Below are 25138 nucleotides of genomic sequence, written 5' to 3'. Positions count from 1 at the left end.
AACTTTCAATCAATGGTAATATCATATATAACGGTTTGTTTCTCCTCTTAAACAGACATATCGTATTTAAATTAAATACCTTCAACCAATGGTAATTTTTGAGGAAACATTTTGCTACTACTATTACAGCCACCATAATAGATATTTGACTTCTAATTACTACGTACATATACGACCACTGGGAGTGTGTGGAGTGTACTACTTTCGAGTGTACATATGAAAAAATTTGAGCGACACAGAGAAGATGAGCATGGCCCTGCGCAAGGATGACACGCACAATCGTGAAGCGTACCTCTGTTTTGTGGGAAATCTCTAATTTCACTCAATTTCAGGAAAAAAGTGGAATATTACTAACAGTTCAATCTCTGTTCAATTAAACCAGTTAATTTGACTATTTGTCTAAAAAGTATGAATCGATGAGTGAAAATTCCAAGTTATAAACTTTCAATCGATGGTAATATCATATATAACGGTTTGTTTCTCCTCTTAAACAGACATATCGTATTTAAATTAAATACCTTCAACCAATGGTCATTTCGGAGGAAATATTTTGCTACTACTATTACAGCCACCATAATAGATATTTGACTTCTAATTACTACGTACATATACGACCACTGGGAGTGTGTGAAGTGTACTACTTTCGAGTGTACATATGAAAAAATTGGAACGATACAGAGAAGATGAGCATGGCCCTGCGCAAGGATGACACGCACAATCGTGAAGCGTACCTCTGTTTTGTGGGAAATCTCTAATTTCACTCAATTTCAGGAAAAAAGTGGAATATTACTAACAGTTCAATCTCTGTTCAATTAAACCAGTTAATTTGACTATTTGTCTAAAAAGTATGAATCGATGAGTGATAATTCCAAGTTATAAACTTTCAATCGATGGTAATATCATATATAACGGTTTGTTTCTCCTCTTAAACAGACATATCGTATTTAAATTGAATACCTTCAACCAATGGTAATTTCGGAGGAAACATTTTGCTAGTACTATTACAGCATTATATATACCGGTTTGTTTCTCCTCTTAAACAGACATATCGTATTTAAATTAAATACCTTCAACCAATGGTCATTTCAGAGGAAACATTTTGGCACTTTTATTACAGCCACCATAATAGATATTTGACTTCTAATTACTACGTACATTACGACCACTGGGAGTATGTGAAGTGTACTACTTTCGAGTGTACATATGAAAAAATTGGAACGATACAGCGAAGATTAGCATGGCCCCTGCGCAAGGATGACACGCACAATCGTGAAGCGTTCCTCTATTTTGTGGGAAATCTCTAATTTTAATAAAATTTACGAAAAAAGTGGAATATTACTAACAGTAATCTCTGTTCAATTAAACCAGTTAATTTGACTATTTTCTAAAAAGTATGAATCGTTGAGGGAAAATTCCAAGTTATAAACTTCCAATCGATGGTAATATCATATATAACGGTTTGTTTCTTTAAACAGACATATCGTATTTAAATTAAATACCTTCAACCAATGGTAATTTCGGAGGAAACATTTTGCTACTACTATTACAGCCACCATCATAGATATTTGACTTCTAATTACTACGTACATATACGACCACTGGGAGTGTGCGAAGTGTACTACTTTCGATTGTACTTATGAAAAAAATGAAACAATACAGTGAAGATTAGCATGGCCCCTGGGCAAGGATGGCACGCACAATCGTGAAGCGTTCCTCTATTTTGTGGAAAATATCTAATTTCACTCAATTTCAGGAAAAAAGTAGCATATTACTAAGAGTTCAATCTCTGTTTAATTACACCAGTGAATTTGACTATTTGTCCAAAAAATATGAATTGATGAGTAAAAAGCCCAAATTATAACTTTCAATCGATGGTAATATCATATATACCGGTTTGTTTCTCCTCTTAAACAGACATATCGTATTTAAATTAAATACCTTCAACCAATGGTCATTTCGGAGGAAACATTTTGCTACTACTATTACAGCCACCATAATAGATATTTGACTTCTAATTACTACGTACATATACGACCACTGGGAGTGTGTGGAGTGTACTACTTTCGAGTGTACATATGAAAAAAATTGTAACGATACAGAGAAGATTAGCATGGCCCCTGCGCAAGGATGACACGCACAATCGTGAAGCGCTCCTCTATTTTTTGGGAAATCTCTAATTTTAATAAATTTTACGAAAAAAGTGAAATATTACTAACAGTTCAAACTCTGTTCAATTAAACCAGTTAATTTGACTAATTGTCTAAAAAGTATGAATCGATGAGTGAAAATTCCAAGTTATAAACTTTCAATCGATGGTAATATCATATATAACGGTTTGTTTCTACTCTTAAACAGACATGTCGTATTTAAATTAAATACCTTCAACCAATGGTCATTTCGGAGGAAATATTTTGCTACTACTATTACAGCCACCATATTAGATATTTGACTTCTAATTGCTACGTACATATACGACCACTGGGAGTGTGTGTAGTGTACTACTTTCGAGTGTACATATGAAAAAATTTGAGCGATACAGAGAAGATTAGCATGGCCCCTGTGCAAGGATGACACGCACAATCGTGAAGCGTTCCTCTGTTTTGTGGGAAATCTCTAATTTCACTCAATTTCAGGAAAAAAGTGGAATATTACTAACAGTTTAATCTCTGTTCAATTAAACCAGTTAATTTGACTATTTGTCTAAAAAGTATGAATCGATGAGTGAAAATTCCAAGTTATAAACTTTCAATCGATGGTAATATCATATATAACGGTTTGTTTCTACTCTTAAACAGACATGTCGTATTTAAATTAAATACCTTCAACCAATGGTCATTTCGGAGGAAATATTTTGCTACTACTATTACAGCCACCATAATAGATATTTGACTTCAAATTACTACGTACATATACGACCACTGGGAGTGTGTGAAGTGTACTACTTTCGAGTGTACATATGAAAAAATTGGAACGATTAAGAGAAGATTAGCATGGCCCCTGCGCAAGGATGACACGCACAATCGTGAAGCGTTCCTCTATTTTGTGGGAAATCTCTAATTTTAATAAATTTTACGGCAAAAGTGGAATATTACTAACAGTTCAATCTCTGTTCAATTAAACCAGTTAATTTGACCAACATGTCTAAAAAGTATGAATCGATGAGTGAAAATTCCAAGTTATAAACTTTCAATCGATGGTATTATTTTATATAACGGTTTGTTTCTCCTCTTAAACAGACATATCGTATTTAAATTAAATACCTTCAACCAATGGTAATTTCGGAGGAAACATTTAGCTACTACTATTACAGCCACCATAATAGATATTTGACTTCTACTTACTACGTACATATACGACCAATGGGAGTGTGTGAAGTGTACTACTTTCGAGTGTACATATGAAAAAATTGGAACGATACAGAGAAGATTAGCATGGCCCCTGCGCAAGGATGACACGCACAATCGTGAAGCGTTCCTCTATTTTTTGGGAAATCTTTAATTTTAATAAATTTTACGAAAAAAGTGAAATATTACCAACAGTTCAATCTCTGTTCAATTAAACCAGTTAATTTGACTATTTGTCTAAAAAGTATGAATCGATGAGTGAAAATTCCAAGTTATAAACTTTCAATCGATGGTAATATCAAAAATAACGGTTTGTTTCTACTCTTAAACAGACATGTCGTATTTAAATTAAATACCTTCAACCAATGGTCATTTCGGAGGAAATATTTTGCTACTACTATTACAGCCACCATATTAGATATTTGACTTCTAATTACTACGTACATATGCGACCACTGGGAGTCAGTGTAGTGTACTACTTTCGAGTGTACATATGAAAAAATTTGAGCGATACAGAGAAGATTAGCATGGCCCCTGCGCAAGGATGACACGCACAATCGTGAAGCGTTCCTCTGTTTTGTGGGAAATCTCTAATTTCACTCAATTTCAGGAAAAAAGAGGAATATTACTAACAGTTCAATCTCTGTTCAATTAAACCAGTTAATTTGACTATTTGTCTAAAAAGTATGAATCGATGAGTGAAAATTCCAAGTTATAAACTTTCAATCGATGGTATTATTTTATATAACGGTTTGTTTCTCCTCTTAAGCGTTTTAGCAGGGTTAAACAGACATATCGTATTTATATTAAATACCTTCAACCAATGGTAATTCCGGAGGAAACATTTAGCTACTACTATTACAGCCACCATAATAGATATTTGACTTCAAATTACTACGTACATATACGACCACTGGGAGTGTGTCAAGTGTACTACTTTCGAGTGTACATATGAAAAAATTGGAACGATACAGAGAAGATTAGCATGGCCCCTGCGCAAGGATGACACGCACAATCGTGAAGCGTTCCTCTATTTTGTGGGAAATCTCTAATTTTAATAAATTTTACGAAAAAAGTGGAATATTACTAACAGTTCAATCTCTGTTCAATTAAACCAGTTAATTTGACTATTTGTCTAAAAAGTATGAATCGATGAGTGAAAATTCCAAGTTATAAACTTTCAATCGATGGTATTATTTTATATAACGGTTTGTTTCTCCTCTTAAACAGACATATCGTATTTAAATTAAATACCTTCAACCAATGGTAATTTCGGAGGAAACATTTAGCTACTACTATTACAGCCACCATAATAGATATTTGACTTCTACTTACTACGTACATATACGACCAATGGGAGTGTGTGAAGTGTACTACTTTCGAGTGTACATATGAAAAAATTGGAACGATACTGAGAAGATTAGCATGCCCCCTGCGCAAGGATGACACGCACAATCGTGAAGCGTTCCTCTATTTTTTGGGAAATCTTTAATTTTAATAAATTTTACGAAAAAAGTGAAATATTACCAACAGTTCAATCTCTGTTCAATTAAACCAGTTAATTTGACTATTTGTCTAAAAAGTATGAATCGATGAGTGAAAATTCCAAGTTATAAACTTTCAATCGATGGTAATATCAAAAATAACGATTTGTTTCTACTCTTAAACAGACATGTCGTATTTAAATTAAATACCTTCAACCAATGGTCATTTCGGAGGAAATATTTTGCTACTACTATTACAGCCACCATATTAGATATTTGACTTCTAATTACTACGTACATATACGACCACTGGGAGTCAGTGTAGTGTACTACTTTCGAGTGTACATATGAAAAAATTTGAGCGATACAGAGAAGATTAGCATGGCCCCTGCGCAAGGATGACACGCACAATCGTGAAGCGTTCCTCTGTTTTGTGGGAAATCTCTAATTTCACTCAATTTCAGGAAAAAAGAGGAATATTACTAACAGTTCAATCTCTGTTCAATTAAACCAGTTAATTTGACTATTTGTCTAAAAAGTATGAATCGATGAGTGAAAATTCCAAGTTATAAACTTTCAATCGATGGTATTATTTTATATAACGGTTTGTTTCTCCTCTTAAGCGTTTTAGCAGGGTTAAACAGACATATCGTATTTATATTAAATACCTTCAACCAATGGTAATTCCGGAGGAAACATTTAGCTACTACTATTACAGCCACCATAATAGATATTTGACTTCAAATTACTACGTACATATACGACCACTGGGAGTGTGTCAAGTGTACTACTTTCGAGTGTACATATGAAAAAATTGGAACGATACAGAGAAGATTAGCATGGCCCCTGCGCAAGGATGACACGCACAATCGTGAAGCGTTCCTCTATTTTGTGGGAAATCTCTAATTTTAATAAATTTTACGAAAAAAGTGGAATATTACTAACAGTTCAATCTCTGTTCAATTAAACCAGTTAATTTGACTATTTGTCTAAAAAGTATGAATCGATGAGTGAAAATTCCAAGTTATAAAGTTTCAATCGATGGTAATGTCATATATAACGGTTTGTTTCTTTATACAGACATATCGTATTTAAATTAAATACCTTCAACCAATGGTAATTTCGGAGGAAACATTTTGCTACTACTATTACAGCCACCATCATAGATATTTGACTTCTAATTACTACGTACATATACGACCACTGGGAGTGTGCGGAGTGTACTACTTTCGAGTGTACTTATGAAAAAAATGGAACAATACGTGGAAGATTAGCATGGCCCCTGGGCAAGGATGGCACGCACAATCGTGAAGCGTTACTCTATCTTGTGGGAAATCTCTAATTTCACTCAATTTCAGGAAAAAAGTAGCATATTACTAAGAGTTCAATCTCTGTTTAATTACACCAGTGAATTTGACTATTTGTCCAAAAAGTATGAATTGATGAGTAAAAAGCCCAAATTATAAACTTTCAATCGATGGTAATATCATATATACCGGTTTGTTTCTCCTCTTAAACAGACTTATCGTATTTAAATTAAATACCTTCAACCAATGGTCATTTCGGAGGAAACATTTTGCTACTACTATTACAGCCACCATAATAGATATTTGACTTCTAATTACTACGTACATATACGACCACTGGGAGTGTGTGGAGTGTACTACTTTCGAGTGTTCATATAAAAAAAATTGAGCGATACAGAGAAGATTAGCATGGCCCCTGCGCAAGGATGACACGCACAATCGTGAACCGTTCCTCTGTTTTTTGGGAAATCTCTAATTTTAATAAATTTTACGAAAAAAGTGAAATATTACTAACAGTTCAAACTCTGTTCAATTAAACCCGTTAATTTGACTATTTGTCTAAAAAGTATGAATCGATGAGTGAAAAGTCTAAGTTATAAACTTTCAATCAATGGTAATATCATATATAACGGTTTGTTTCTCCTCTTAAACAGACATATCGTATTTAAATTAAATACCTTCAACCAATGGTAATTTCGGAGGAAATATTTTGCTACTACTATTACAGCCACCATAATAGATATTTGACTTCAAATTACTACGTACATATACGACCACTGGGAGTGTGCGAAGTGTACTACTTTCGAGTGTACATATGAAAAAATTGGAACGATTAAGAGAAGATTAGCATGGCCCCTGCGCAAGGATCACACGCACAATCGTGAAGCGTTCCTCTATTTTGTGGGAAATCTCTAATTTTAATAAATTTTACGGAAAAAGTGGAATATTACCAACAGTTCAATCTCTGTTCAATTAAACCAGTTAATTTGACTATTTGTCTAAAAAGTATGAATCGATGAGTGAAAATTCCAAGTTATAAACTTTCAATCGATGGTAATATCATAAATAACGGTTTATTTCTACTCTTAAACAGACATGTCGTATTTAAATTAAATACCTTCAACCAATGGTAATTTCGGAGGAAATATTTTGCTACTACTATTACAGCCACCATATTAGATATTTGACTTCTAATTACTACGTACATATACGACCACTGGGAGTGTGTGTAGTGTACTACTTTCGAGTGTACATATGAAAAAATTTGAGCGATACAGAGAAGATTAGCATGGCCCCTGCGCAAGGATGACACGCACAATCGTGAAGCGTTCCTCTGTTTTGTGGGAAATCTCTAATTTCACTCAATTTCAGGAAAAAAGAGGAATATTACTAACAGTTCAATCTCTGTTCAATTAAACCAGTTAATTTGACTATTTGTCTAAAAAGTATGAATCGATGAGTGAAAATTCCAAGTTATAAACTTTCAATCGATGGTATTATTTTATATAACGGTTTGTTTCTCCTCTTAAGCGTTTTAGCAGGGTTAAACAGACATATCGTATTTATATTAAATACCTTCAACCAATGGTAATTCCGGAGGAAACATTTAGCTACTACTATTACAGCCACCATAATAGATATTTGACTTCAAATTACTACGTACATATACGACCACTGGGAGTGTGTCAAGTGTACTACTTCCGAGTGTACATATGAAAAAATTGGAACGATACAGAGAAGATTAGCATGGCCCCTGCGCAAGGATGACACGCACAATCGTGAAGCGTTCCTCTATTTTGTGGGAAATCTCTAATTTTAATAAATTTTACGAAAAAAGTGGAATATTACTAACAGTTCAATCTCTGTTCAATTAAACCAGTTAATTTGACTATTTGTCTAAAAAGTATGAATCGATGAGTGAAAATTCCAAGTTATAAAGTTTCAATCGATGGTAATGTCATATATAACGGTTTGTTTCTTTATACAGACATATTGTATTTAAATTAAATACCTTCAACCAATGGTAATTTCGGAGGAAACATTTTGCTACTACTATTACAGCCACCATAATAGATATTTGACTTCTAATTACTACGTAAATATACGACCACTGGGAGTGTGCGGAGTGTACTACTTTCGAGTGTACTTATGAAAAAAATGGAACAATACGTGGAAGATTAGCATGGCCCCTGGGCAAGGATGGCACGCACAATCGTGAAGCGTTACTCAATTTTGTGGGAAATCTCTAATTTCACTCAATTTCAGGAAAAAAGTAGCATATTACTAAGAGTTCAATCTCTGTTTAATTACACCAGTGAATTTGACTATTTGTCCAAAAAGTATGAATTGATGAGTAAAAAGCCCAAATTATAAACTTTCAATCGATGGTAATATCATATATACCGGTTTGTTTCTCCTCTTAAACAGACTTATCGTATTTAAATTAAATACCTTCAACCAATGGTCATTTCGGAGGAAACATTTTGCTACTACTATTACAGCCACCATAATAGATATTTGACTTCTAATTACTACGTACATATACGACCACTGGGAGTGTGTGGAGTGTACTACTTTCGAGTGTACATATGAAAAAAATTGAGCGATACAGAGAAGATTAGTTGGGCCCCTGCGCAAGGATGACACGCACAATCGTGAACCGTTCCTCTGTTTTTTGGGAAATCTCTAATTTTAAGAAATTTTACGAAAAAAGTGAAATATTACTAACAGTTCAAACTCTGTTCAATTAAACCCGTTAATTTGACTATTTGTCTAAAAAGTATGAATCGATGAGTGAAAAGTCTAAGTTATAAACTTTCAATCAATGGTAATATCATATATAACGGTTTGTTTCTCCTCTTAAACAGACATATCGTATTTAAATTAAATACCTTCAACCAATGGTAATTTAGGAGGAAACATTTTGCTACCACTATTACAGCCACCATAATAGATATTTGACTTCTAATTACTACGTACATATACGACCACTGGGAGTGTGTGGAGTGTACTACTTTCGAGTGTACATATGAAAAAATTTGAGCGATACAGAGAAGATTAGCATGGCCCCTGCGCAAGGATGACACGCACAATCGTGAAGCGTTCCTCTGTTTTGTGGGAAATCTCTAATTTCACTCAATATCAGGAAAAAAGTGGAATATTACTAACAGTTCAAACTCTGTTCAATTAAACCAGTTAATTTGACTATTTGTCTAAAAAGTATGAATCGATGAGTGAAAATTCCAAGTTACAAACTTTCAATCGATGGTAATATCATATATAACGGTTTGTTTCTACTCTTAAACAGACATGTCGTATTCAAATTAAATACCTTCAACCAATGGTCATTTCGAAGGAAATATTTTGCTACTACTATTACAGCCACCATATTAGATATTTGACTACTAATTACTACGTACATATACGACCACTGGGAGTGTGTGTAGTGTACTACTCTCGAGTGTACATATGAAAAAATTTGAGCGATACAGAGAAGATTAGCATGGCCCCTGCGCAAGGATGACACGCACAATCGTGAAGCGTTCCTCTGTTTTGTGGGAAATATTATAAATACCTTCAACCAATGGTCATTTCGAAGGAAATATTTTGCTACTACTATTACAGCCACCATATTAGATATTTGACTTCTAATTACTACGTACATATACGACCACTGGGAGTGTGTGTAGTGTACTACTCTCGAGTGTACATATGAAAAAATTTGAGCGATACAGAGAAGATTAGCATGGCCCCTGCGCAAGGATGACACGCACAATCGTGAAGCGTTCCTCTGTTTTGTGGGAAATCTCTAAATTCACTCAATTTCAGGAAAAAAGTGGAATATTACTAACAGTTCAATCTCTGTTCAGTTAAACCAGTTAATTTGACTATTTGTCTAAAAAGTATGAATCGATGAGTGAAAATTCTAAGTTATAAGCTTTCAATCGATGGTATTATTTTATATAACGGTTTGTTTTTCCTCTTAAGCGTTTTAGCAGGGTTAAACAGACATATCGTATTTAAATTAAATACCTTCAAATAATGGTAATTTCGGAGGGAACATTTAGCTACTACTATTACAGCCACCATAATAGATATTTGACTTCTAATTACTACGTACATATACGACCACTGGGAGTGTGTGAAGTGTACTACTTTCGAGTGTACATATGAAAAAATTTGAGCGATACAGAGAAGATTAGCATGGCCCCATGCGCAAGGATGACACGCACAATCGTGAAGCGTTCCTCTGTTTTGTGGAAAGTGGAATATTACTAACAGTTCAATCTCTGTTCAATTAAATCAGGTAATTTGACTATTTGTCTAAAACGTATGAATCGATGAGTGAAAATTCCAAGTTATAAGCTTTCAATCGATGGTATTATTTTATATAACGGTTTGTTTTTCCTCTTAAGCGTTTTAGCAGGGTTAAACAGACATATCGTATTTAAATTAAATACCTTCAACCAATGGTAATTTCGGAGGAAACATTTAGCTACTACTATTACAGCCACCATAATAGATATTTGACTTCAAATTACTACGTACATATACGACCACTGGGAGTGTGTGAAGTGTACTACTTTCGAGTGTACATATGAAAAAATTGGAACGATACAGAGAAGATTAGCATGGCCCCTGCGCAAGGATGACACGCACAATCGTGAAGCGTTCCTCTATTTTGTGGGAAATCTCTAATTTTAATAAATTTTACGAAAAAAGTGGAATATTACTAACAGTTCAATATCTGTTCAATTAAACCAGTTAATTTGACTATTTGTCTAAAAAGTATGAATCGATGAGTGAAAATTCCAAGTTATAAACTTTCAATCGATGTTAATATCATATATGACAGTTTGTTTCTCCTCTTAAACAGACATATCGTATTTAAATTGAATACCTTCAACCAATGGTAATTTTGGAGGAAACATTTTGCTAGTACTATTACAGCATTATATATACCGGTTTGTTTCTCCTCTTAAACAGACATATCGTATTTAAATTAAATACCTTCAATCAATGGTTATTTCGGAGGAAACATTTTGGCACTACTATTACAGCCACCATAATAGATATTTGACTTCTAATTACTACGTACATTACGACCACTAGGAGTATGTGAAGTGTACTACTTTCGAGTGTACATATGAAAAAATTGGAACGATACAGAGAAGATTAGCATGGCCCCTGCGCAAGGATGACACGCACAATCGTGAAGCGTTCCTCTATTTTGTGGGAAATCTCTAATTTTGATAAAATTTACGAAAGAAGTGGAATATTACTAACAGTTCAATCTCTGTTCAATTAAACCAGTTAATTTGACTATTTGTCTAAAAATTATGAATCGATGAGTGAAAATTCCAAGTTATAAACTTCCAATCGATGGTAATATCATATATAACGGTTTGTTCCTTTAAACAGACATATCGTATTTAAATTAAATACCTTCAACCAATGGTAATTTCGGAGGAAACATTTTGCTACTACTATTACAGCCACCATCATAGATATTTGACTTCTAATTACTACGTACATATACGACCACTGGGAGTGTGCGGAGTGTACTACTTTCGAGTGTACTTATGAAAAAAATGGAACAATACGTGGAAGATTAGCATGGCCCCTGGGCAAGGATGGCACGCACAATCGTGAACCGTTACTCTATTTTTTGGGAAATCTCTAATTTCACTCAATTTCAGGAAAAAAGTAGCATATTACTAAGAGTTCAATCTCTGTTTAATTACACCAGTGAATTTGACTATTTGTCCAAAAAGTATGAATTGATGAGTAAAAAGCCCAAATTATAAACTTTCAATCGATGGTAATATCATATACACCGGTTTGTTTCTCCTCTTAAACAGACATATCGTATTTAAATTAAATACCTTCAACCAATGGTCATTTCGGAGGAAACATTTTGCTACTACTATTACAGCCACCATAATAGATATTTGACTTCTAATTACTACGTACATATACGACCACTGGGAGTATGTGGAGTGTACTACTTTCGAGTGTACATATGAAAAAAATTGTAACGATACAGAGAAGATTAGCATGGCCCCTGCGCAAGGATGACACGCACAATCGTGAAGCGTTCCTCTGTTTTTTGGGAAATCTCTAATTTCACTCAATTTCAGGAAAAAAGTAGCATATTACTAAGAGTTCAATCTCTGTTTAATTACACCAGTGAATTTGACTATTTGTCCAAAAAGTATGAATTGATGAGTAAAAAGCCCAAATTATAAACTTTCAATCGATGGTAATATCATATATACCGGTTTGTTTCTCCTCTTAAACAGACATATCGTATTTAAATTAAATACCTTCAACCAATGGTCATTTCGGAGGAAACATTTTGCTACTACTATTACAGCCACCATAATAGATATTTGACTTCTAATTACTACGTACATATACGACCACTGGGAGTATGTGGAGTGTACTACTTTCGAGTGTACATATGAAAAAAATTGTAACGATACAGAGAAGATTAGCATTGCCCCTGCGCAAGGATGACACGCACAATCGTGAAGCGTTCCTCTGTTTTTTGGGAAATCTCTAATTTTAATAAATTTTACGAAAAAAGTGAAATATTACTAACAGTTCAAACTCTGTTCAATTAAACCAGTTAATTTGACTATTTGTCTAAAAAGTATGAATCGATGAGTGAAAATTCCAAGTTACAAACTTTCAATCGATGGTAATATCATATATAACGGTTTGTTTCTACTCTTAAACAGACATGTCGTATTCAAATTAAATACCTTCAACCAATGGTCATTTCGAAGGAAATATTTTGCTACTACTATTACAGCCACCATATTAGATATTTGACTACTAATTACTACGTACATATACGACCACTGGGAGTGTGTGTAGTGTACTACTCTCGAGTGTACATATGAAAAAATTTGAGCGATACAGAGAAGATTAGCATGGCCCCTGCGCAAGGATGACACGCACAATCGTGAAGCGTTCCTCTGTTCTGTGGGAAATATTATAAATACCTTCAACCAATGGTCATTTCGAAGGAAATATTTTGCTACTACTATTACAGCCACCATATTATATATTTGACTTCTAATTACTACGTACATATACGACCACTGGGAGTGTGTGTAGTGTACTACTCTCGAGTGTACATATGAAAAAATTTGAGCGATACAGAGAAGATTAGCATGGCCCCTGCGCAAGGATGACACGCACAATCGTGAAGCGTTCCTCTGTTTTGTGGGAAATCTCTAAATTCACTCAATTTCAGGAAAAAAGTGGAATATTACTAACAGTTCAATCTCTGTTCAGTTAAACCAGTTAATTTGACTATTTGTCTAAAAAGTATGAATCGATGAGTGAAAATTCCAAGTTATAAACTTCCAATCGATGGTAATATCATATATAACGGTTTGTTCCTTTAAACAGACATATCGTATTTAAATTAAATACCTTCAACCAATGGTAATTTCGGAGGAAACATTTTGCTACTACTATTACAGCCACCATCATAGATATTTGACTTCTAATTACTACGTACATATACGACCACTGGGAGTGTGCGGAGTGTACTACTTTCGAGTGTACTTATGAAAAAAATGGAACAATACGTGGAAGATTAGCATGGCCCCTGGGCAAGGATGGCACGCACAATCGTGAACCGTTACTCTATTTTGTGGGAAATCTCTAATTTCACTCAATTTCAGGAAAAAAGTAGCATATTACTAAGAGTTCAATCTCTGTTTAATTACACCAGTGAATTTGACTATTTGTCCAAAAAGTATGAATTGATGAGTAAAAAGCCCAAATTATAAACTTTCAATCGATGGTAATATCATATATACCGGTTTGTTTCTCCTCTTAAACAGACATATCGTATTTAAATTAAATACCTTCAACCAATGGTCATTTCGGAGGAAACATTTTGCTACTACTATTACAGCCACCATAATAGATATTTGACTTCTAATTACTACGTACATATACGACCACTGGGAGTATGTGGAGTGTACTACTTTCGAGTGTACATATGAAAAAAATTGTAACGATACAGAGAAGATTAGCATGGCCCCTGCGCAAGGATGACACGCACAATCGTGAAGCGTTCCTCTGCTTTTTGGGAAATCTCTAATTTCACTCAATTTCAGGAAAAAAGTAGCATATTACTAAGAGTTCAATCTCTGTTTAATTACACCAGTGAATTTGACTATTTGTCCAAAAAGTATGAATTGATGAGTAAAAAGCCCAAATTATAAACTTTCAATCGATGGTAATATCATATATACCGGTTTGTTTCTCCTCTTAAACAGACATATCGTATTTAAATTAAATACCTTCAACCAATGGTCATTTCGGAGGAAACATTTTGCTACTACTATTACAGCCACCATAATAGATATTTGACTTCTAATTACTACGTACATATACGACCACTGGGAGTATGTGGAGTGTACTACTTTCGAGTGTACATATGAAAAAAATTGTAACGATACAGAGAAGATTAGCATTGCCCCTGCGCAAGGATGACACGCACAATCGTGAAGCGTTCCTCTGTTTTTTGGGAAATCTCTAATTTTAATAAATTTTACGAAAAAAGTGAAATATTACTAACAGTTCAAACTCTGTTCAATTAAACCAGTTAATTTGACTATTTGTCTAAAAAGTATGAATCGATGAGTGAAAAGTCTAGGTTATAAACTTTCAATCAATGGTAATATCATATATAACGGTTTGTTTCTCCTCTTAAACAGACATATCGTATTTAAATTAAATACCTTCAACCAATGGTCATTTCGGAGGAAACATTTTGCTACTACTATAACAGCCACCATAATAGATATTTGACTTCTAATTACTACGTACATATACGACCACTGGGAGTGTGTGGAGTGTACTACTTTCGAGTGTACATATGAAAAAATTTGAGCGATACAGAGAAGATTAGCATGGCCCCTGCGCAAGGATGACACGCACAATCGTGAAGCGTTCCTCTGTTTTGTGGGAAATCTCTAATTTCACTCAATTTCAGGAAAAAAGTGGAATATTACTAACAGTTCAAACTCTGTTCAATTAAACCAGTTAATTTGACTATTTGTCTAAAAAGTATGAATCGATGAGTGAAAATTCCAAGTTACAAACTTTCAATCGATGGTAATATCATATATAACGGATTGTTTCTACTCTTAAACAGACATGTCGTATTTAAATTAAATACCTTCAACCAATGGTCATTTCGAAGGAAATATTTTGCTACTTCTATTACAGCCACCATATTAGATATTTGACTTCTAATTACTACGTACATATACGACCACTGGGAGTGTGTGTAGTGTACTACTCTCGAGTGTAAATTTGAAAAAATTTAAGCGATACAGAGAAGATTAGCATGGCCCCTGCGCAAGGATGACACGCACAATCGTGAAGCGTTGCTCTGTTTTGTGGGAAATCTCTAAATTCACTCAATTTCAGGAAAAAAGTGGAATATTACTAACAGTTCAATCTCTGTTCAGTTAAACCAGTTAATTTGACTATTTGTCTAAAAAGTATGAATCGATGAGTGAAAATTCCAAGTTATAAACTTTCAATCGATGGTATTATTTTATATAACGGTTTGTTTCTCCTCTTAAGCGTTTTAGCAGGGTTAAACAGACATATCGTATTTAAATTAAATACCTTCAACCAATGGTAATTTCGGAGAAAACATTTAGCTACTACTGTTACAGCCACCATAATAGATATTTGACTTCAAATTACTACGTACATATACGACCACTGGGAGTGTGTCAAGTGTACTACTTTCGAGTGTACATATGAAAAAATTGGAACGATACAGAGAAGATTAGCATGGCCCCTGCGCAAGGATGACACGCACAATCGTGAAGCGTTCCTCTATTTTGTGGGAAACTTCTAATTTTAATCAATTTTACGAAAAAAGTGGAATATTACTAACAGTTCAATCTCTGTTCAATTAAACCATGTAATTTGACTATTTGTCTAAAAAGTATGAATCGATGAGTGATAATTATAAGTTATAAACTTTCAATCGATGGTATTATTTTATATAACGGTTTGTTTCTCGTCTTAAACAGACATATCGTATTTAAATTAAATACCTTCAACCAATGGTAAATTCGGAGGGAACATTTAGCTACTACTATTACAGCCACCATAATAAATATTTGACTTCTAATTACTACGTACATATACGACCCCTGGGAGTGTGTGAAGTGTACTACTTTCGAGTGTACATATGAAAAAATTTGAGCGATACAGAGAAGATTAGCATGGCCCCCGCGCAAGGATGACACGCACAATCGTGAAGCGTTCCTCTGTTTTGTGGGAAATCTCTAATTTCACTCAATTTCAGGAAAAAAGTGGAATATTACTAACAGTTCAATCTCTGTTCAATTAAACCAGTTAATTTGACTATTGGTCTAAAAAGTATGAATCGATGAGTGAAAATTCCAAGTTATAAACTTTCAATCGATGGTATTATTTTATATAACGGTTTGTTTTTCCTCTTAAGCGTTTTAGCAGGGTTAAACAGACATATCGTATTTAAATTAAATACCTTCAACCAATGGTAATTTCAGAAGAAACATTTAGCTACTACTATTACAGCCACCATAATAGATATTTGACTTCAAATTACTACGTACATATACGACCACTGGGAGTGTGTGAAGTGTACTACTTTCGAGTGTACATATGAAAAAATTGGAACGATACAGAGAAGATTAGCATGGCCCCTGCGCAAGGATGACACGCACAATCGTGAAGCGTTCCTCTGTTTTGTGGGAAATCTCTAATTTTAATAAATTTTACGAAAAAAGTGGAATATTACTAACAGTTCAATCTCTGTTCAATTAAACCAGTTAATTTGACTATTTGTCTAAAAAGTATGAATCGATGAGTGAAAATTCCAAGTTATAAACTTTCAATCGATGTTAATATCATATATAACGGTTTGTTTCTCCTCTTAAACAGACATATCGTATTTAAATTGAATACCTTCAACCAATGGTAATTTCGGAGGAAACATTTTGCTAGTACTATTACAGCATTATATATACCGGTTTGTTTCTCCTCTTAAACAGACATATCGTATTTAAATTAAATACCTTCAACCAATGGTCATTTCGGAGGAAACATTTTGGCACTACTATTACAGCCACCATAATAGATATTTGACTTCTAATTACTACGTACATTACGACCACTGGGAGTATGTGAAGTGTACTACTTTCGAGTGTACATATGAAAAAATTGGAACGATACAGAGAAGATTAGCATGGCCCCTGCGCAAGGATGACACGCACAATCGTGAAGCGTTCCTCTATTTTGTGGGAAATCTCTAATTTTAATACAATTTACGAAAGAAGTGGAATATTACTAACAGTTCAATCTCTGTTCAATTAAACCAGTTAATTTGACTATTTGTCTAAAAAGTATGAATCGATGAGTGAAAATTCCAAGTTATAAACTTCCAATCGATGGTAATATCATATATAACGGTTTGTTTCTTTAAACAGACATATCGTATTTAAATTAAATACCTTCAACCAATGGTAATTTCGGAAGAAACATTTTGCTACTACTATTACAGCCACCATCATAGATATTTGACTTCTAATTACTACGTACATATACGACCACTGGGAGTGAGCGGAGTGTACTACTTTCGAGTGTACTTATGAAAAAAATGGAACAATACGTGGAAGATTAGCCTGGCCCCTGGGCAAGAATGGCACGCACAATCGTGAAGCATCACTCTATTTTGTGGGAAATCTCTAATTTCACTCAATTTCAGGAAAAAAGTAGCATATTACTAAGAGTTCAATCTCTGTTTAATTACACCAGTGAATTTGACTATTTGTCCAAAAAGTATGAATTGATGAGTAAAAAGCCCAAATTATAAACTTTCAATCGATGGTAATATCATATATACCGGTTTGTTTCTCCTCTTAAACAGACATATCGTATTTAAATTAAATACCTTCAACCAATGGTCATTTCGGAGGAAACATTTTGCTACTACTATTACAGCCACCATAATAGATATTTGACTTCTAATTACTACGTACATATACGACCACTGGGATTGTGTGGAGTGTACTACTTTCGAGTGTACATATGAAAAAAATTGTAACGATACAGAGAAGATTAGCATGGCCTCTGCGCAAGGATGACACGCACAATCGTGAAGCGTTCCTCTGTTTTTTGGGAAATCTCTAATTTTAATAAATTTTACAAAAAAAGTGAAATATTACTAACAGTTCAAACTCTGTTCAATTATACCAGTTAATTTGACTATTTGTCTAAAAAGTATGAATCGATGAGTGAAAAGTCTAAGTTATAAACTTTCAATCAATGGTAATATCATATATAACGGTTTGTTTCTCCTCTTAAACAGACATATCGTATTTAAATTAAATACCTTCAACCAATGGTAATTTCGGAGGAAACATTTTGCTACTACTGTTACAGCCAACATAATAGATATTTTACTTCTAATTACTACGTACATATACGACCACTGGGAGTGTGTGGAGTGTACTACTTTCGAGTGTAAATATGAAAAAATTTGAGCGATACAGAGAAGATTAGCATGGCCCCTACGCAAGGATGACACGCACAATCGTGAAACGTTCCTCTGTTTTGTGGGAAATCTCTAATTTCACTCAATTTCAGGAAAAAAGTGGAATATTACTAACAGTTCAAACTCTGTTCAATTAAACCAGTTAATTTGACTATTTGTCTAAAAAGTATGAATCGATGAGTGAAAATTCCAAGTTACAAACTTTCAATCGATGGTAATATCCTATATAACGGTTTGTTTCTACTCTTAAACAGACATGTCGTATTTAAATTGAATACCTTCAACCAATGGTCATTTCGAAGGAAATATTTTGCTACTACTATTACAGCCACCATATTAGCTATTTGACTTCTAATTACTACGTACATATACGACCACTGGGAGTGTGAGTAGTGTACTACTCTCGAGTGTACATATGAAAAAATTTGAGCGATACAAAGAAGATTAGCATGGCCCCTGCGCAAGGATGACACGCACAATCGTGAAGCGTTCCTCTGTTTTGTGGGAAATCTCTAAATTCACTCAATTTCAGGAAAAAAGTGGAATATTACTAACAGTTCAATCTCTGTTCAGTTAAACCAGTTAATTTGACTATTTGTCTAAAAAGTATGAATCGATGAGTGAAAATTCCAAGTTATAAACTTTCAATCGATGGTATTATTTTATATAACGGTTTGTTTCTACTCTTAAACAGACATGTCGTATTTAGATTAAATACCTTCAACCAATGGTCATTTCGGAGGAAATATTTTGCTACTACTATTACAGCCACCATATTAGATATTTGACTTCTAATTACTACGTACATATACGACCACTGGGAGTGTGTGTAGTGTACTACTTTCGAGTGTACATATGAAAAAATTTGAGCGATACAGAGAAGATTAGCATGGCCCCTGCGCAAGGATGACACGCACAATCGTGAAGCGTTCCTCTTTTTTGTGGGAAATCTCTAATTTCACTCAATTTCAGAAAAAAAGTGGAATATTACTAACAGTTCAATCTCTGTTCAATTAAATCAGTTAATTTGACTATTTGTCTAAAAAGTATGAATCGATGAGTGAAAATTCCAAGTTATAAACTTTCAATCGATGGTAATATTTTATATAACGGTTTGTTTTTCCTCTTAAGCGTTTTAGCAGGGTTAAACCGACATATCGTATTTAAATTAAATACCTTCAACCAATGGTAATTTCGAAGGAAACATTTAGCTACTACTATTACAGCCACCATAATAGATAGTTGACTTCAAATTACTACGTACATATACGACCACTGGGAGTGTGTGAAGTGTACTACTTTCGAATGTACATATGAAAAAATTGGAACTATACAGAGAAGATTAGCATGGCCCCTGCGCAAGGATGACACGCACAATCGTGAAGCGTTCTTCTATTTTGTGGGAAATCTCTAATTTTAATAAATTTTACGAAAAAAGTGGAATATTACTAACAGTTCAATCTCCGTTCAATTAAACCAGTTAATTTGACTATTTGTCTAAAAAGTATGAATCGATGAGTGAAAATTCCAAGTTATAAACTTTCAATCGATGGTATTTTTTTATATAACGGTTTGTTTCTCCTCTTAAACAGACATATCGTATTTAAATTAAATACCTTCAACCAATGGTAATTCCGGAGGAAACATTTAGCTACTACTATTACAGCCACCATAATAGATATTTGACTTCTAATTACTACGTACATATACGACCACTGGGAATGTGTGAAGTGTACTACTTTCGAGTGTACATATGAAAAAATTGGAACGATACAGAGAAGATTAGCATGGCCCCTGCGCAAGGATGACACGCACAATCGTGAAGCGTTCCTCAATTTTTTGGGAAATCTCTAATCTTAATAAATTTTTACGAAAAAAGTGAAATATCATTAACAGTTCAAACTCTGTTCTACTAAACCAGTGAATTTGACTATTTGTCTGAAAAGTATGAATCGATGAGTGAAAAGTCTAAGTTATAAACTTTCAATCAATGGTAATATCATATATATATAACCGTTTGTTTCTCCTCTTAAACAGACATATCGTATTTAAATTAAATACCTTCAACCAATGGTAATTTCTGAGGAAACATTTTGCTACTACTATTACAGCCACCATAATAGATATTTGACTTCTAATTACTACGTACATATACGACCACTGGGATTGTGTGGAGTGTACTACTTTCGAGTGTACATATGAAAAAAATTGTAACGATACAGAGAAGATTAGCATGGCCTCTGCGCAAGGATGACACGCACAATCGTGAAGCGTTCCTCTGTTTTTTGGGAAATCTCTAATTTTAATAAATTTTACAAAAAAAGTGAAATATTACTAACAGTTCAAACTCTGTTCAATTATACCAGTTAATTTGACTATTTGTCTAAAAAGTATGAATCGATGAGTGAAAAGTCTAAGTTATAAACTTTCAATCAATGGTAATATCATATATAACGGTTTGTTTCTCCTCTTAAACAGACATATCGTATTTAAATTAAATACCTTCAACCAATGGTAATTTCGGAGGAAACATTTTGCTACTACTGTTACAGCCAACATAATAGATATTTTACTTCTAATTACTACGTACATATACGACCACTGGGAGTGTGTGTAGTGTACTACTCTCGAGTGTACATATGAAAAAATTTGAGCGATACAGAGAAGATTAGCATGGCCCCTGCGCAAGGATGACACGCACAATCGTGAAGCGTTCCTCTGTTTTGTGGGAAATCTCTAAATTCACTCAATTTCAGGAAAAAAGTGGAATATTACTAACAGTTCAATCTCTGTTCAGTTAAACCAGTTAATTTGACTATTTGTCTAAAAAGTATGAATCGATGAGTGAAAATTCCAAGTTATAAACTTTCAATCGATGGTATTATTTTATATAACGGTTTGTTTCTACTCTTAAACAGACATGTCGTATTTAGATTAAATACCTTCAACCAATGGTCATTTCGGAGGAAATATTTTGCTACTACTATTACAGCCACCATATTAGATATTTGACTTCTAATTACTACGTACATATACGACCACTGGGAGTGTGTGTAGTGTACTACTTTCGAGTGTACATATGAAAAAATTTGAGCGATACAGAGAAGATTAGCATGGCCCCTGCGCAAGGATGACACGCACAATCGTGAAGCGTTCCTCTGTTTTGTGGGAAATCTCTAATTTCACTCAATTTCAGAAAAAAAGTGGAATATTACTAACAGTTCAATCTCTGTTCAATTAAACCAGTTAATTTGACTATTTGTCTAAAAAGTATGAATCGATGAGTGAAAATTCCAAGTTATAAACTTTCAATCGATGGTATTATTTTATATAACGGTTTGTTTTTCCTCTTAAGCGTTTTAGCAGGGTTAAACCGACATATCGTATTTAAATTAAATACCTTCAACCAATGGTAATTTCGAAGGAAACATTTAGCTACTACTATTACAGCCACCATAATAGATAGTTGACTTCAAATTACTACGTACATATACGACCACTGGGAGTGTGTGAAGTGTACTACTTTCGAATGTACATATAAAAAAATTGGAACTATACAGAGAAGATTAGCATGGCCCCTGCGCAAGGATGACACGCACAATCGTGAAGCGTTCTTCTATTTTGTGGGAAATCTCTAATTTTAATAAATTTTACGAAAAAAGTGGAATATTACTAACAGTTCAATCTCCGTTCAATTAAACCAGTTAATTTGACTATTTGTCTAAAAAGTATGAATCGATGAGTGAAAATTCCAAGTTATAAACTTTCAATCGATGGTATTATTTTATATAACGGTTTGTTTCTCCTCTTAAACAGACATATCGTATTTAAATTAAATACCTTCAACCAATGGTAATTTCGGAGGAAACATTTAGCTACTACTATTACAGCCACCATAATAGATATTTGACTTCTAATTACTACGTACATATACGACCACTGGGAGTGTGTGAAGTGTACTACTTTCGAGTGTACATATGAAAAAATTGGAACGATACAGAGAAGATTAGCATGGCCCCTGCGCAAGGATGACACGCACAATCGTGAAGCGTTCCTCTATTTTTTGGGAAATCTCTAATCTTAATAAATTTTTACGAAAAAAGTGAAATATTATTAACAGTTCAAACTCTGTTCTACTAAACCAGTGAATTTGACTATTTGTCTGAAAAGTATGAATCGATGAGTGAAAAGTCTAAGTTATAAACTTTCAATCAATGGTAATATCATATATATATAACCGTTTGTTTCTCCTCTTAAACAGACATATCGTATTTAAATTAAATACCTTCAACCAATGGTAATTTCTGAGGAAACATTTTGCTACTACTATTACAGCCACCATAATAGATATTTGACTTCTAATTACTACGTACATATACGACCACTGGGAGTGTGTGGAGTGTACTACTTTCGAGTGTAGATATGAAAAACTTTGAGCGATACAGGGAAGATTAGCATGGCCCCTGCGCAAGGATGACACGCGCAATCGTGTAGCGTTCCTCTGTTTTGTGGGAAATCTCTAATTTCACTCAATTTCAGGAAAAAAGTGGAATATTACTAACAGTTCAATCTCTGTTCAATTAAACCAGTCAAATTGACTATTTGTCTAAAAAGTATGAATCGATGAGTGAAAATTCCAAGTTATAAACTTTCAATCGATGGTAATATCATATATAACGGTTTGTTTCTACTCTTAAACAGACATATCGTATTTAAATTAAATACCTTCAAACAATGGTCATTTCGGAGGAAATATTTTGCTACTACTATTACAGCCACCATATTAGATATTTGACTTCTAATTACTACGTACATATACGACCACTGGGAGTGTGTGTAGTGTACTACTTTCGAGTGTACATATGAAAAAATTTGAGCGATACAGAGAAGATTAGCATGGCCCCTGCGCAAGGATGACACGCACAATCGTGAAGCGTTCCTCTGTTTTGTGGGAAATCTCTAATTTCACTCAATTTCAGGAAAAAAGTGGAATATTACTAACAGTTCAATCTCTGTTCAATTAAACCAGTTAATTTGACTATTTGTCTAAAAAGTATGAATCGATGAGTGAAAATTCCAAGTTATAAACTTTCAATCGATGGTATTATTTTATATAACGGTTTGTTTTTCCTCTTAAGCGTTTTAGCAGGGTTAAACCGACATATCGTATTTAAATTAAATACCTTCAACCAATGGTAATTTCGAAGGAAACATTTAGCTACTACTATTACAGCCACCATAATAGATAGTTGACTTCAAATTACTACGTACATATACGACCACTGGGAGTGTGTGAAGTGTACTACTTTCGAATGTACATATGAAAAAATTGGAACTATACAGAGAAGATTAGCATGGCCCCTGCGCAAGGATGACACGCACAATCGTGAAGCGTTCTTCTATTTTGTGGGAAATCTCTAATTTTAATAAATTTTACGAAAAAAGTGGAATATTACTAACAGTTCAATCTCTGTTCAATTAAACCAGTTAATTTGACTATTTGTCTAAAAAGTATGAATCGATGAGTGAAAATTCCAAGTTATAAACTTTCAATCGATGGTATTATTTTATATAACGGTTTGTTTCTCCTCTTAAACAGACATATCGTATTTAAATTAAATACCTTCAACCAATGGTAATTTCGGAGGAAACATTTAGCTACTACTATTACAGCCACCATAATAGATATTTGACTTCTAATTACTACGTACATATACGACCACTGGGAGTGTGTGAAGTGTACTACTTTCGAGTGTACATATGAAAAAATTTGAGCGATACAGAGAAAATTAGCATGGCCCCTGCGCAAGGATGACACGCACAATCGTGAAGCGTTCCTGTGTTTTGTGGGAAATCTCTAATTTCACTCAATTTCAGGAAAAAAGTGGAATATTACTAACAGTTCAATCTCTGTTCAATTAAACCAGTTAATTTGACTATTTGTCCAAAAAGTATGAATCGATGGGTGAAAATTCCAAGTTATAAACTTTCAATCGATGGTATTATTTTATATAACGGTTTGTTTCTCCTCTTAAGCGTTTTAGCAGGGTTAAACAGACATATCGTATTTATATTAAATACCTTCAACCAATGGTAATTTCGGAGGAAACATTTAGCTACTACTATTACAGCCACCATAATAGATATTTGACTTCAAATTACTACGTACATATACGACCACTGGGAGTGTGTGTAGTGTACTACTTTCGAGTGTACATATGAAAAAATGTGAGCCATACAGAGAAAATTAGCATGGCCCCTGCGCAAGGATGACACGCACATTCGTGAAGCGTTCCTCTGTTTTGTGGGAAATCTCTAATTTCACTCAATTTCAGGAAAAAAAGTGGAATATTACTAACAGATCAATCTCTGTTCAATTAAACCAGTTAATTTGACTATTTGTCTAAAAAG

At 33.9% G+C, this 25138-nt stretch overlaps 57 non-coding genes across 57 annotated transcripts; all 57 read left to right on the top strand.

Annotated features, from left to right (window-relative positions):
* Positions 1-195: 195 nt before the first annotated feature.
* Positions 196-301, top strand: LOC144430378 (U6 spliceosomal RNA). Its single transcript, XR_013479502.1, has one exon. It is a non-coding gene; the product is annotated as a U6 spliceosomal RNA (small nuclear RNA).
* Positions 302-634: 333 nt separating this feature from the next.
* Positions 635-740, top strand: LOC144429894 (U6 spliceosomal RNA). The gene has a single exon (XR_013479146.1). It is a non-coding gene; the product is annotated as a U6 spliceosomal RNA (small nuclear RNA).
* A 442-nt stretch (positions 741-1182) lies between these two features.
* Positions 1183-1289, top strand: LOC144429634 (U6 spliceosomal RNA). Its single transcript, XR_013478933.1, has one exon. It is a non-coding gene; the product is annotated as a U6 spliceosomal RNA (small nuclear RNA).
* Positions 1290-1615: 326 nt separating this feature from the next.
* On the top strand, positions 1616-1722 carry LOC144430238 (U6 spliceosomal RNA). Its single transcript, XR_013479398.1, has one exon. It is a non-coding gene; the product is annotated as a U6 spliceosomal RNA (small nuclear RNA).
* A 332-nt stretch (positions 1723-2054) lies between these two features.
* Positions 2055-2162, top strand: LOC144429692 (U6 spliceosomal RNA). The gene has a single exon (XR_013478985.1). It is a non-coding gene; the product is annotated as a U6 spliceosomal RNA (small nuclear RNA).
* A 333-nt stretch (positions 2163-2495) lies between these two features.
* Positions 2496-2602, top strand: LOC144429863 (U6 spliceosomal RNA). The gene has a single exon (XR_013479121.1). It is a non-coding gene; the product is annotated as a U6 spliceosomal RNA (small nuclear RNA).
* Positions 2603-2935: 333 nt separating this feature from the next.
* On the top strand, positions 2936-3042 carry LOC144429749 (U6 spliceosomal RNA). Its single transcript, XR_013479060.1, has one exon. It is a non-coding gene; the product is annotated as a U6 spliceosomal RNA (small nuclear RNA).
* A 334-nt stretch (positions 3043-3376) lies between these two features.
* Positions 3377-3483, top strand: LOC144430309 (U6 spliceosomal RNA). Its single transcript, XR_013479445.1, has one exon. It is a non-coding gene; the product is annotated as a U6 spliceosomal RNA (small nuclear RNA).
* A 333-nt stretch (positions 3484-3816) lies between these two features.
* LOC144429710 (U6 spliceosomal RNA) lies at positions 3817-3923 on the top strand. The gene has a single exon (XR_013479023.1). It is a non-coding gene; the product is annotated as a U6 spliceosomal RNA (small nuclear RNA).
* Positions 3924-4274: 351 nt separating this feature from the next.
* On the top strand, positions 4275-4381 carry LOC144430551 (U6 spliceosomal RNA). The gene has a single exon (XR_013479605.1). It is a non-coding gene; the product is annotated as a U6 spliceosomal RNA (small nuclear RNA).
* A 333-nt stretch (positions 4382-4714) lies between these two features.
* LOC144429682 (U6 spliceosomal RNA) lies at positions 4715-4821 on the top strand. The gene has a single exon (XR_013478975.1). It is a non-coding gene; the product is annotated as a U6 spliceosomal RNA (small nuclear RNA).
* Positions 4822-5154: 333 nt separating this feature from the next.
* On the top strand, positions 5155-5261 carry LOC144429709 (U6 spliceosomal RNA). The gene has a single exon (XR_013479022.1). It is a non-coding gene; the product is annotated as a U6 spliceosomal RNA (small nuclear RNA).
* A 351-nt stretch (positions 5262-5612) lies between these two features.
* On the top strand, positions 5613-5719 carry LOC144430549 (U6 spliceosomal RNA). Its single transcript, XR_013479603.1, has one exon. It is a non-coding gene; the product is annotated as a U6 spliceosomal RNA (small nuclear RNA).
* Positions 5720-6048: 329 nt separating this feature from the next.
* LOC144430500 (U6 spliceosomal RNA) lies at positions 6049-6155 on the top strand. The gene has a single exon (XR_013479574.1). It is a non-coding gene; the product is annotated as a U6 spliceosomal RNA (small nuclear RNA).
* A 333-nt stretch (positions 6156-6488) lies between these two features.
* LOC144430246 (U6 spliceosomal RNA) lies at positions 6489-6595 on the top strand. The gene has a single exon (XR_013479403.1). It is a non-coding gene; the product is annotated as a U6 spliceosomal RNA (small nuclear RNA).
* A 333-nt stretch (positions 6596-6928) lies between these two features.
* On the top strand, positions 6929-7035 carry LOC144429988 (U6 spliceosomal RNA). Its single transcript, XR_013479236.1, has one exon. It is a non-coding gene; the product is annotated as a U6 spliceosomal RNA (small nuclear RNA).
* Positions 7036-7368: 333 nt separating this feature from the next.
* LOC144429708 (U6 spliceosomal RNA) lies at positions 7369-7475 on the top strand. Its single transcript, XR_013479018.1, has one exon. It is a non-coding gene; the product is annotated as a U6 spliceosomal RNA (small nuclear RNA).
* A 351-nt stretch (positions 7476-7826) lies between these two features.
* LOC144429569 (U6 spliceosomal RNA) lies at positions 7827-7933 on the top strand. The gene has a single exon (XR_013478865.1). It is a non-coding gene; the product is annotated as a U6 spliceosomal RNA (small nuclear RNA).
* Positions 7934-8262: 329 nt separating this feature from the next.
* Positions 8263-8369, top strand: LOC144430464 (U6 spliceosomal RNA). The gene has a single exon (XR_013479551.1). It is a non-coding gene; the product is annotated as a U6 spliceosomal RNA (small nuclear RNA).
* Positions 8370-8702: 333 nt separating this feature from the next.
* LOC144430462 (U6 spliceosomal RNA) lies at positions 8703-8809 on the top strand. Its single transcript, XR_013479550.1, has one exon. It is a non-coding gene; the product is annotated as a U6 spliceosomal RNA (small nuclear RNA).
* Positions 8810-9142: 333 nt separating this feature from the next.
* Positions 9143-9249, top strand: LOC144429706 (U6 spliceosomal RNA). The gene has a single exon (XR_013479017.1). It is a non-coding gene; the product is annotated as a U6 spliceosomal RNA (small nuclear RNA).
* Positions 9250-9582: 333 nt separating this feature from the next.
* Positions 9583-9689, top strand: LOC144429820 (U6 spliceosomal RNA). The gene has a single exon (XR_013479090.1). It is a non-coding gene; the product is annotated as a U6 spliceosomal RNA (small nuclear RNA).
* Positions 9690-9825: 136 nt separating this feature from the next.
* LOC144429818 (U6 spliceosomal RNA) lies at positions 9826-9932 on the top strand. The gene has a single exon (XR_013479089.1). It is a non-coding gene; the product is annotated as a U6 spliceosomal RNA (small nuclear RNA).
* Positions 9933-10283: 351 nt separating this feature from the next.
* LOC144430276 (U6 spliceosomal RNA) lies at positions 10284-10391 on the top strand. The gene has a single exon (XR_013479435.1). It is a non-coding gene; the product is annotated as a U6 spliceosomal RNA (small nuclear RNA).
* A 320-nt stretch (positions 10392-10711) lies between these two features.
* LOC144430534 (U6 spliceosomal RNA) lies at positions 10712-10818 on the top strand. The gene has a single exon (XR_013479596.1). It is a non-coding gene; the product is annotated as a U6 spliceosomal RNA (small nuclear RNA).
* Positions 10819-11260: 442 nt separating this feature from the next.
* On the top strand, positions 11261-11367 carry LOC144429522 (U6 spliceosomal RNA). Its single transcript, XR_013478822.1, has one exon. It is a non-coding gene; the product is annotated as a U6 spliceosomal RNA (small nuclear RNA).
* Positions 11368-11696: 329 nt separating this feature from the next.
* On the top strand, positions 11697-11803 carry LOC144430493 (U6 spliceosomal RNA). The gene has a single exon (XR_013479567.1). It is a non-coding gene; the product is annotated as a U6 spliceosomal RNA (small nuclear RNA).
* A 333-nt stretch (positions 11804-12136) lies between these two features.
* Positions 12137-12244, top strand: LOC144429690 (U6 spliceosomal RNA). Its single transcript, XR_013478982.1, has one exon. It is a non-coding gene; the product is annotated as a U6 spliceosomal RNA (small nuclear RNA).
* A 333-nt stretch (positions 12245-12577) lies between these two features.
* Positions 12578-12685, top strand: LOC144429775 (U6 spliceosomal RNA). Its single transcript, XR_013479073.1, has one exon. It is a non-coding gene; the product is annotated as a U6 spliceosomal RNA (small nuclear RNA).
* A 333-nt stretch (positions 12686-13018) lies between these two features.
* Positions 13019-13125, top strand: LOC144429912 (U6 spliceosomal RNA). Its single transcript, XR_013479164.1, has one exon. It is a non-coding gene; the product is annotated as a U6 spliceosomal RNA (small nuclear RNA).
* A 136-nt stretch (positions 13126-13261) lies between these two features.
* LOC144429817 (U6 spliceosomal RNA) lies at positions 13262-13368 on the top strand. The gene has a single exon (XR_013479088.1). It is a non-coding gene; the product is annotated as a U6 spliceosomal RNA (small nuclear RNA).
* A 329-nt stretch (positions 13369-13697) lies between these two features.
* On the top strand, positions 13698-13804 carry LOC144430494 (U6 spliceosomal RNA). The gene has a single exon (XR_013479568.1). It is a non-coding gene; the product is annotated as a U6 spliceosomal RNA (small nuclear RNA).
* Positions 13805-14137: 333 nt separating this feature from the next.
* Positions 14138-14245, top strand: LOC144429843 (U6 spliceosomal RNA). The gene has a single exon (XR_013479100.1). It is a non-coding gene; the product is annotated as a U6 spliceosomal RNA (small nuclear RNA).
* Positions 14246-14578: 333 nt separating this feature from the next.
* LOC144429770 (U6 spliceosomal RNA) lies at positions 14579-14686 on the top strand. Its single transcript, XR_013479071.1, has one exon. It is a non-coding gene; the product is annotated as a U6 spliceosomal RNA (small nuclear RNA).
* Positions 14687-15019: 333 nt separating this feature from the next.
* On the top strand, positions 15020-15126 carry LOC144429704 (U6 spliceosomal RNA). Its single transcript, XR_013479016.1, has one exon. It is a non-coding gene; the product is annotated as a U6 spliceosomal RNA (small nuclear RNA).
* Positions 15127-15462: 336 nt separating this feature from the next.
* LOC144429920 (U6 spliceosomal RNA) lies at positions 15463-15566 on the top strand. The gene has a single exon (XR_013479173.1). It is a non-coding gene; the product is annotated as a U6 spliceosomal RNA (small nuclear RNA).
* Positions 15567-15917: 351 nt separating this feature from the next.
* LOC144430512 (U6 spliceosomal RNA) lies at positions 15918-16024 on the top strand. Its single transcript, XR_013479583.1, has one exon. It is a non-coding gene; the product is annotated as a U6 spliceosomal RNA (small nuclear RNA).
* A 333-nt stretch (positions 16025-16357) lies between these two features.
* Positions 16358-16464, top strand: LOC144429914 (U6 spliceosomal RNA). Its single transcript, XR_013479167.1, has one exon. It is a non-coding gene; the product is annotated as a U6 spliceosomal RNA (small nuclear RNA).
* A 351-nt stretch (positions 16465-16815) lies between these two features.
* Positions 16816-16922, top strand: LOC144429542 (U6 spliceosomal RNA). Its single transcript, XR_013478837.1, has one exon. It is a non-coding gene; the product is annotated as a U6 spliceosomal RNA (small nuclear RNA).
* A 442-nt stretch (positions 16923-17364) lies between these two features.
* On the top strand, positions 17365-17471 carry LOC144429520 (U6 spliceosomal RNA). Its single transcript, XR_013478821.1, has one exon. It is a non-coding gene; the product is annotated as a U6 spliceosomal RNA (small nuclear RNA).
* A 329-nt stretch (positions 17472-17800) lies between these two features.
* LOC144430510 (U6 spliceosomal RNA) lies at positions 17801-17907 on the top strand. The gene has a single exon (XR_013479581.1). It is a non-coding gene; the product is annotated as a U6 spliceosomal RNA (small nuclear RNA).
* A 333-nt stretch (positions 17908-18240) lies between these two features.
* LOC144429876 (U6 spliceosomal RNA) lies at positions 18241-18348 on the top strand. The gene has a single exon (XR_013479136.1). It is a non-coding gene; the product is annotated as a U6 spliceosomal RNA (small nuclear RNA).
* A 336-nt stretch (positions 18349-18684) lies between these two features.
* On the top strand, positions 18685-18788 carry LOC144429960 (U6 spliceosomal RNA). The gene has a single exon (XR_013479202.1). It is a non-coding gene; the product is annotated as a U6 spliceosomal RNA (small nuclear RNA).
* Positions 18789-19121: 333 nt separating this feature from the next.
* On the top strand, positions 19122-19228 carry LOC144429962 (U6 spliceosomal RNA). Its single transcript, XR_013479203.1, has one exon. It is a non-coding gene; the product is annotated as a U6 spliceosomal RNA (small nuclear RNA).
* Positions 19229-19561: 333 nt separating this feature from the next.
* Positions 19562-19668, top strand: LOC144429632 (U6 spliceosomal RNA). The gene has a single exon (XR_013478930.1). It is a non-coding gene; the product is annotated as a U6 spliceosomal RNA (small nuclear RNA).
* A 351-nt stretch (positions 19669-20019) lies between these two features.
* LOC144429598 (U6 spliceosomal RNA) lies at positions 20020-20126 on the top strand. The gene has a single exon (XR_013478894.1). It is a non-coding gene; the product is annotated as a U6 spliceosomal RNA (small nuclear RNA).
* A 333-nt stretch (positions 20127-20459) lies between these two features.
* Positions 20460-20566, top strand: LOC144429856 (U6 spliceosomal RNA). The gene has a single exon (XR_013479109.1). It is a non-coding gene; the product is annotated as a U6 spliceosomal RNA (small nuclear RNA).
* Positions 20567-20904: 338 nt separating this feature from the next.
* Positions 20905-21012, top strand: LOC144429873 (U6 spliceosomal RNA). Its single transcript, XR_013479133.1, has one exon. It is a non-coding gene; the product is annotated as a U6 spliceosomal RNA (small nuclear RNA).
* Positions 21013-21345: 333 nt separating this feature from the next.
* On the top strand, positions 21346-21452 carry LOC144429813 (U6 spliceosomal RNA). Its single transcript, XR_013479087.1, has one exon. It is a non-coding gene; the product is annotated as a U6 spliceosomal RNA (small nuclear RNA).
* Positions 21453-21785: 333 nt separating this feature from the next.
* LOC144429702 (U6 spliceosomal RNA) lies at positions 21786-21892 on the top strand. Its single transcript, XR_013479008.1, has one exon. It is a non-coding gene; the product is annotated as a U6 spliceosomal RNA (small nuclear RNA).
* A 351-nt stretch (positions 21893-22243) lies between these two features.
* On the top strand, positions 22244-22350 carry LOC144429603 (U6 spliceosomal RNA). Its single transcript, XR_013478899.1, has one exon. It is a non-coding gene; the product is annotated as a U6 spliceosomal RNA (small nuclear RNA).
* A 333-nt stretch (positions 22351-22683) lies between these two features.
* On the top strand, positions 22684-22790 carry LOC144430194 (U6 spliceosomal RNA). Its single transcript, XR_013479361.1, has one exon. It is a non-coding gene; the product is annotated as a U6 spliceosomal RNA (small nuclear RNA).
* Positions 22791-23131: 341 nt separating this feature from the next.
* LOC144430343 (U6 spliceosomal RNA) lies at positions 23132-23235 on the top strand. Its single transcript, XR_013479474.1, has one exon. It is a non-coding gene; the product is annotated as a U6 spliceosomal RNA (small nuclear RNA).
* Positions 23236-23568: 333 nt separating this feature from the next.
* LOC144429701 (U6 spliceosomal RNA) lies at positions 23569-23675 on the top strand. The gene has a single exon (XR_013479007.1). It is a non-coding gene; the product is annotated as a U6 spliceosomal RNA (small nuclear RNA).
* A 351-nt stretch (positions 23676-24026) lies between these two features.
* On the top strand, positions 24027-24133 carry LOC144429596 (U6 spliceosomal RNA). The gene has a single exon (XR_013478893.1). It is a non-coding gene; the product is annotated as a U6 spliceosomal RNA (small nuclear RNA).
* Positions 24134-24466: 333 nt separating this feature from the next.
* On the top strand, positions 24467-24573 carry LOC144429926 (U6 spliceosomal RNA). The gene has a single exon (XR_013479178.1). It is a non-coding gene; the product is annotated as a U6 spliceosomal RNA (small nuclear RNA).
* Positions 24574-24924: 351 nt separating this feature from the next.
* On the top strand, positions 24925-25031 carry LOC144430320 (U6 spliceosomal RNA). The gene has a single exon (XR_013479452.1). It is a non-coding gene; the product is annotated as a U6 spliceosomal RNA (small nuclear RNA).
* Positions 25032-25138: the final 107 nt, after the last annotated feature.

This window comes from Styela clava, chromosome 1 (assembly GCF_964204865.1).
Source record: "Styela clava chromosome 1, kaStyClav1.hap1.2, whole genome shotgun sequence".
In the NCBI taxonomy this organism is placed as follows: Eukaryota; Metazoa; Chordata; class Ascidiacea; order Stolidobranchia; family Styelidae; genus Styela; species Styela clava.
This window is presented reverse-complemented; position numbering and strand designations above follow the sequence as displayed.